Source organism: Elephantulus edwardii, unplaced genomic scaffold (genome assembly GCF_000299155.1).
Source record: "Elephantulus edwardii isolate Elephantulus edwardi_28Jun2011 unplaced genomic scaffold, EleEdw1.0 scaffold00178, whole genome shotgun sequence".
Classification (NCBI taxonomy): domain Eukaryota; kingdom Metazoa; phylum Chordata; class Mammalia; order Macroscelidea; family Macroscelididae; genus Elephantulus; species Elephantulus edwardii.
This window is the reverse complement of record NW_006399928.1, coordinates 706,653-714,844: the sequence shown is the minus strand read 5'-3', so window position 1 is coordinate 714,844 and position 8,192 is coordinate 706,653. Positions and strand designations below refer to the sequence as shown.

Below are 8,192 nucleotides of genomic sequence, written 5' to 3'. Positions count from 1 at the left end.
GGGGTGGGGGGTGGGGGGAAGGGACGTGGGAATTGTATACTAATGAAGTAATTTTTTTCTTTTTTTTTTCTCTCTCCGGAGGGGGAAGCGAGCTGGTGGGGAGGGGTGTGAAGGGAGAAAATTGCAGCAGTGAATGAATGGAAATCCAAAACCTCTGTAAAAAAAAAAACATTATTTAAAAAAACAAAGGATAAACCAACCTGGAAATATAAATACCTTATAATACAGAAATCCCACTACCAGGATTATACCCTAAGGAAACCAGAGCTGCCACCTAATGATATATACACATACCCATGTTTACTGTTGCTGTTATTCACAAAAGCAAAGAGATAGAAGAAATCCAAATGTCCATCAACAGATAATTGATAGAAAGACTATGATATATTCACACAATGGAATACTAAGCAGCACTGAAAAATAAAGAACTCATAAAATATTATACAACATGGGTGACCCTGGAGAATACTATGCTGAGTGAAATATTTCAGTCACAAAAGGACAAATACTGCATAATGCTGCTGTGATAAAACGGGACTGACATGAGGGTTTGGGGAAACTAAGAAAAGAAGGGATACAAAATGAACATTGTATTGGAACAGAAAAAGGAAGAAAATGGTTTAAAAGGAATTCATGATTAGGCATTATTTGTATGAATAAGTCCAGAATAAGAGATGCATAGCAAAGTAGACTGGGATGGAGGGTGAGGGAGGAAATTTTTCAACAATGAATGATTTTTTTAAAAGCAAACTGAGGAGGGTAGGGAGGAAAATGTACAACAATGAATGGATGAAAATCTAAATTTTTTGTAAATTATTGTTAAAATCACAATTTTTAAAAATGTAAAAAATATAAAATTGATTCTCCATTCTAAAAAAAAAAAAGAAAAGAATGAGCTCCAGCTGTCTTACTCCCCTCTGATTAAGCTTAAGGGCTCCCACGCAATCCAGCCAAACAGCAGTGACCCCTCACAAAGTACCTAACTCAAGTTTTAGCATAGCTCCCTGATGCTTTGTCCCCAGTGCCTCACTCCCTGGTGTGTGCTCCCTGGAATGTGCATCATTTCAGCAGCTCCCTGGCACATGCTTTACCAAAGCTTGAAGTTAATTCATAACAATTTTCATCAAAATACAGAATAACTGTTCTGCTGCAGCTATGGACGTGAACCTGGGTGGGAAGTAGTGTGCCTCCTCTTGCTCCTCTAGGTGCTGAAGGCCCCCTAGAGTTGCAGGGCTTAGGAATCATCCCTTGCATACCTCTTCTGAATACCACATGATCATGATGAATGTGTGTGTGTGTGTGTGTGTGTGTGTGTGTGTGTGTGTGTGTGTGCACGCGCATGCACACGTGGGTGCGCGTTTGTGCATGCTTTTGGATTCTATTGGCTAGCATTTTGTTAAGGATTTTTGCGTCTATGTTCATAAAACATATTTGTCTGTTAGGCTTGGTTTTGGTTTTGAGTATGTGTCTGTTTTGTTTTGTTTTAATATATTTGCCTGGTTTTGGTATTGGAATTATATTTTATTCAGAGGATGTCTCTGAGAGTATTTTTCTTTTTCTATGTTTTGAAATAACTTAAGTAAACTTGATAATAAATCTTCTGAATATTTGGTAGAATCTTATCCAGGACTTTTTTGTGGAGAAGTCTTTTTATGATCTTTTCAGGGTTTGTTTTTTTTTAAAGTTTTTTTTAAAATTTTTCTTTCAGGATGGGTCTGTTCAGATGTTCTACATCTGACCATATCAATCTGGGTAGAGCATGACTTTCAAATTTGACCATTTCCTCTAAGGTTTCAAATTTATCCAAGTTTAGCTTTTCATAATATTCTACTATTATAGAGTTAATTTCCTCTGGTTCTTTTGAGATGTCACATCTATCATTCCTTACTAATGTTATTTGTGTCTTCTCCTTTTTTCTTTAAGTTTGCCAAGCTTTTGTCAATTTTATTGATCCTTTTGAAAAACCAGCTCCTGGTCTTACTGATGGTTTCAATTGTTTTTCTGCTTTCTATCTCATTGATTTCAGCTCTTATTCTTATCCTTTCTTCTAGAGGCTTTTGTGTTAGTTTTTTGTTCTTTTTCTATTTGATGAAGGTATTAAGTTAGATTATTAATTTTGCTTGTTTCTTAGTTTTTTTACGTGTTTGCCTATTGCTGTGAACTCTTCTCTGATGACTGTCTTAACTACATCCTAGAGCTTTTGGTATGTTATGTTTTCATTATTATTTGTTTCAAGGAACTTTTTTATTTCATTCTTTATTTGTTCTATAAACCATTCGTGTCCAAGCAGGGTGTTGTTTAGCTTTTACACTGATGGAGAATTTCATTATGATATGTCTTGGTGTTTTCCCTTTTGGGTCTAGTCTATTTGGTGTTCACTGAGCTTCCTGAATGTGGATTTCTTTGTTCTTCATAATACCCAGGAAGTTTTCTTCTAGTACTTCTTCACAATTTTTTTCAGTGACTTCCCTAACCCTCTCATATTCTAGAATTCTGATCATACATATGTTATTCCTTTTGCCGTCATCTTATATAATTATAATATTTTATTCATTTTCTTTATGTCTCATCTCTGATATTTCTTCAAGTATGTTTCCTTTGAGATTCTTGCCTTCCAGCTCACTGACTCTGCTCCGTCTCTTCTAGTCTACATTTTTGTTCTTCCAATGTGTTGGACACTTCTACCATTTTGGTCTTAATGTTCTGAACTGCATTTTTATGCCTTTCTGTTATTTCTAGAACTGTATTGTGATGATTTTTTAAAGTTCTTATATATCTTTATCTATGTATTCAATTCTTTCTTCCTTATTTTGCATTTTCTTCCCTATTTGTGCAAGTTCCTCCTCCTGAATATATTTCTTCTGGTTTCATGTCTCAGGAGCATTTGCTTTCTTGTTAGTTTCCATTGCTTCTTCCATAATTTACACCTTCTTCTGTAGCTGTTCAAATAACTCTTCATCACTATATCTTTTCCTGGTTATCTACTTCTATGTTATTTCCTTTATCTGTGGTTTCCATTGTCTCTTCAATCATTTGTACTTTTATTTGTATCTGTTTGAAGGTCTACATATCAACAGATATCATCTGCCTTCTTGGCTCTAAGGTATTCATGAGGTCTCTGATATTCTCTTATTTTTGAGAAGGCTTAATTTGGGTTTTTTTTGGATGGCCCCAAAGCCACGGATGCAAGGACTCCTGATGGAGGTATCTACAACCCTAGGAATACCTCAGCCCTGTCTCCACACAGGTAATGGGGAGTGCTCATTCTCAGCACAGAGCCCCCACCTCTCTTGATGTTTTCTTCTGTGGCTTGGTGTGCTCCTTTTTCTCTGGTGTGGCTGGAGATCAGACCCAGTCTGAGCCACCTATATCCAGAGGTCCGCGGGTCAGCCATGTGTCATAGGGAGTCAAGGAAACTCTTCTCTGTCTGTGCACAATATTCTGCATACTTAAGTCTCTTACCTAACTTGGTGCCTGGGATGGCTCTGCAACACAGAGGCAAGGACCCTCAGATGGAGGTATCTACAACCCTGGGAAATGCCTCCGTCTTGTCTCTCTACAGGTCACCACATTTTTCTTCATTGAGTTCAGCTTCTCAAATAATTTTCTGAAGAACATAAAGGAAATACCTAGAATCACTATGAAAAAATAGAATTGACTGACACAGAAATATTTCGGGAAATACCTTTTGATCAAGAGCCAATAGTAACGAATGAAGACGTTCAAAGTGCACTGAAGGCATTGGCAAATAATAATAATAATAATAATAATAATAATAATAATAATAATTCCCCAGGAATCTATCATATACCAGTTGGCATATTTCAAAAGATAGATGCATCTATGGTCATGCTCACCAATATATGCCAAAAAAAATTGGAGAATGACTATCTAGCTGACTGGCTGGAATAAATCTATATTTCCCTTATTTCCAAGAAAAGTGGTCCAACAGAATGTGAATTCTATTAAACAATAGCATTAATATCATATGGAAGAAAAGTACTGCTGAAGATCATTCAAAAACTACTAGAACAGCATATAGACGACTGTCAGAAGTTCAGTCTGGATTTAGAAAAAGTCATGACACCAGAGATGTCATTACTGATGTTAGATGGATCCTGACTGACCGAAAAAAATACCAAAAGAATGTGTTTGTGTTTTATTGACTATGCAAAGGCATTTGACTGTATGGGTCATAAAAAACAAATATTTGGCAATCTAATTAAAAAATCGGCAAAAGACATGGAAACACTGTTCACAGAGGGAGACATTTGGACAGTAAATGAAGAAATGGTCTAAATCACTGGCAATAAGAGAGATGCAAATCAAAATCACAATGAAATTCCATCTTACCCCACTAGCAGTGGCAAAGTGTAGTAGTGTAGCAAGTAGTAAATGTCGGACAGGATGTGGAGAGATAGGAACTCTTATACACTGTTGGTGGGGTTGTAAAATGGAGGAATGTTTGGTGTTTCCTAAAAAACCTGAGCATAGAAATTCCATATAACCCAGCTATTCCATTCTTGAAATATACCCTGAGAAAATGAGAACTGAGGCACAGAGTCTTATAAACCAATGTCCATAGCATCATTATTCATCATAGCAAGAACATGGAAACAGCCCAAATGCCCAACCACAATGGAATGCATTGAGAAATTATGGTAAACTCACACAATGGAATACTGTGCAGCATGCAAGAGCAATGATTTTATAAATTACTACCTAACATGGGAGAGACTGGAGAGCATTATGCTGAGTGAACTAACCCATCTCATAAGGAGAAATATGGTATAAGACCATTACTGTAGAACAACAAGAGGATCCAAAGAGGGAAGGGGAGGCTTAATTATGAGGTCGCACAATTTGATGTGTGGAGGGAGGGATGGGTAAAGGAAAGGGGAAAGATTCTGTGTGAAAAACAGTGTATTCAAACTTTATGACCTTTATATGTAAATTAGTATACAATATAATAATTTTTAAAAATAAAACAAAAATTTATGGTTGACATTGATAAGAATGGGAGTCCCAGAACATTTAATTATGTTCATGTGAAGTCTGTACCTAGACTAAGAGCCTGTTGTATAAAAAAAGGAAGGGAATATTGCATGGTTTAAAATTACAAAAGGTGTGAATCAGGGTTGTATCTTTTCTCCATACCTATTTAATCTGTATGCCGAGCTCCAAAGAATATCCTCTTTAAAAAAAAAAATTATTTACTAATTTTAGTGAAAGTTTACAAAGACATAGGATTTCCAGTCATTAATTGTTGCACTTTTCTCCCTGCCCACCCCTCTGCCCCACAAATCACTCCTCTTCTTGAAAAGAAAAAGTAAAACTCTTTCATTATTATGTAATCCCTCCCCTGCTCAAGTTCATTCCACTACTATGCAGCCTTTACTCTGGAATACTGTAATGACAAGAATGACCATTCATATATCCCTTTTATTTAGTCTACAAGAACCAAAATTTGACCTTAAGTCTGTCCCACTCAAATTTCAAAACCATCAAAGGAACTGAGGCCTTGAGCACCAATGAGAGTAGGCCAAATGAGCTCTGGAAGGATATCAAGCTAATCATCCATGAAAAATGCAAAAGGTCATTACAAAAGCTGAAGAAGAAGAAAAGACAAGATGCGTGTTAGATGAGACTCTGAGAACTCCAAGAAGCCAAAGCGAAAGGAAGAAACCAAGAAAGTAAAGATCTGAACAGAAAATTTCAAAAGGCAGCTCGGGACAACAAAGCAAGATACTATAATGAAATGTTCAGAGAGCTGGAGTCAGAAAATCAAAAGAGCCGAACTCGCTCAGAGTTTCTTAAGCTGAAGGAGTTGAAAAACAATTCAAGCCACGAGTGGCAATACTTAAGGATACATTGGGTATAATGTTAAATAATCCAGGAAGTATCAAAAGAAGATGAAAGGAGTACATAGAGTCACTGTACAAGAAGGAATTGGTTGACACAGAAGAATTTCATTAAATAATGTATGAGCAAGAGCCTGTGTTAATGAAGGAGGAAGTTCAAGTTGCTCTGGAAGAACTGGCAAGAAACAAGGCTCCAGGAGTTGACAGTCTACCAACTGATGTATTTCAACAAACAGACACTCCCCTGGATGTGTCCACTAAGTTGTGCCAAGAAATCTGGAGGATATCCAGCTGGCCAACTGACTGGAAGAGATCTATATTTGTTCCCATTCCACAGAACAGTGACCCAACAGAGTACACAAATTATAGAACAATATCATTAATATCACATGCAAGCAAGATTCTGCTGAAAATTACCCAAAAATGTTTGGAACAATATGTCAACAGAGAACTGCTAGATGTGCAGGCTAGATTTACAAGAGGTTGTGGTGCTAGGAATTTTATAGCTAATGTTAGATGGGTCTTGGCAGAAAGCAGAGAATACCAGAAAAATGTCTATCTGTGCTTCATTGACTATGCAAAGGCTTTTGACTGTGTGGATCACAGCAAGCTGTGGCTGACTCTGAGAAGAATGGGAATCCCAGAACATTTGATTGTGCTAATGCGAAATCTATACATCCACCAAGAGGCAGTCATCAGAACAGAGCAAGGAGACACTACATGGATCAAAATCAAGAAGGGGATCCGTCAGGGATGTATTTTGTCTCCATAACTTTTCAATCTGTGTGCAGAACAGATCATCCGAGACTCTGGGCTGTACAAGGAGGAATGTGGCATCAGGATTGGTGGAAGAATCGTCAACAACCTGTGTTATGCAGATGACACAACCCTGCTTGCTGAAACTGAGGAGGACCTAAAGTGCTTGCTGCAGAAGGTCAAGGACTGCAGTCTTTAATACGGATTGAAGGTCAACATCAAGAAAACAAACATTCTTACCACTGGGCCTATTGGCAGCATCAGTATGGATGGTGAAGAGATTGAGATAGTTAACAGTTTTAGTTTACTTGGTGCCACGGTCAACACTCTTGGTAACAGCGGCCAGGAAATCAAGAGATGAATTACATTGTGAACGTCAGCTGTGAGGGACCTCTCAAGAGTGCTAAAGAGCAATGAAGTCAGGCTGGAGACTAAGGTGCACCTGATCCAGGCTATAGTCTTCGCAATTACGTGCTATGCATCGGAGAGTTGGACATTGAATAGGGATAATAGAAAGAGAATTGATGCCTTTGAGCTGTGGTGCTAGAGGAGAGTGTTGAATATATCATGGACTGCTAGTAGAACAAACAGTTTTATCCTGGAGAGGGTGAAGCCTGAATGCTCCTTAGAGTCAAGGATTCTGAAGCTTCGTCTGACATACTTTGGGGATGTTGCAAGGAGAGACGGGTCCTTGGAGAGGGACATCATGTTTGGGAGAGTAGAGGAATGGCGCAGGAGAGGAAGACCCTCTATGAGATGGCTCGATTCTGTGATTGTAGTGGTGAGAATGAGTGTGTTTGAGATGACAAGGTTGGCACAGGATAGAATGGCATTTAGGGCTCTTGTACAAGGGTCGCTGTGAGTCACAAGCAACTCAATGGCACATAACAACAACAATATCTCTTAAACAGATCTCTCCCTCATCTGTTTCAGTGCATCATTCCTCCCCTCCTTTTATGTCTTCTCTCAACCCTGATGTCAGTCCTGTTTTTGATGGGCACTTGGGATGTTTCCAGCTCTTCACTATTGTGAACAATGCCACATAAACATGGATGTGCATAAGAATATCCTCTTTTACACACATGCTTAAAGTATGTGAGACAAAGCTTCACCATGATTGCCTTTAAGGATTGCTCTTTTGGAAAACCATTGGATATTCAGTCTCTTCTCTAATAACACAATTCAAAGGAATCTACTTTTTTTCTGTCATCATTATTCATCGTCCACCTTTCAGATGCATAGCAAGTGATTGAAAAGACCATGGCCTGAATCTTGTGCACCTTAGTCTTTAAACTAACATCATTGCTGCTCAATATTTTGAAAGGTCCTTGACAAAGATTTTTCAAATGCAATGCATCTTTTGATTTCATGTCTGCTAGTAGCAAGGTTGTTGATTGTGGATCCAAGTAATTGATAACAAATTCTGTCTTTTCTCCATCTATCATATTGACTCAATGAAGAAATTTTTAAAATTATGGTTTTAAGGAAAGTACACAGAAAGGATGCATTTTCATTCTTTCATTGATATGCTTTTTCTTTTTTTTTGTTCATGAAAATGTCTCATGGTGCATTCAA

General features: G+C 37.7%; 1 pseudogene; it reads right to left on the bottom strand.

The window, feature by feature from the left end:
- Positions 1–298, bottom strand: part of LOC102862884 — a 7,337-nt pseudogene extending 7,039 nt beyond the window's left edge.
- Positions 299–8,192: the final 7,894 nt, after the last annotated feature.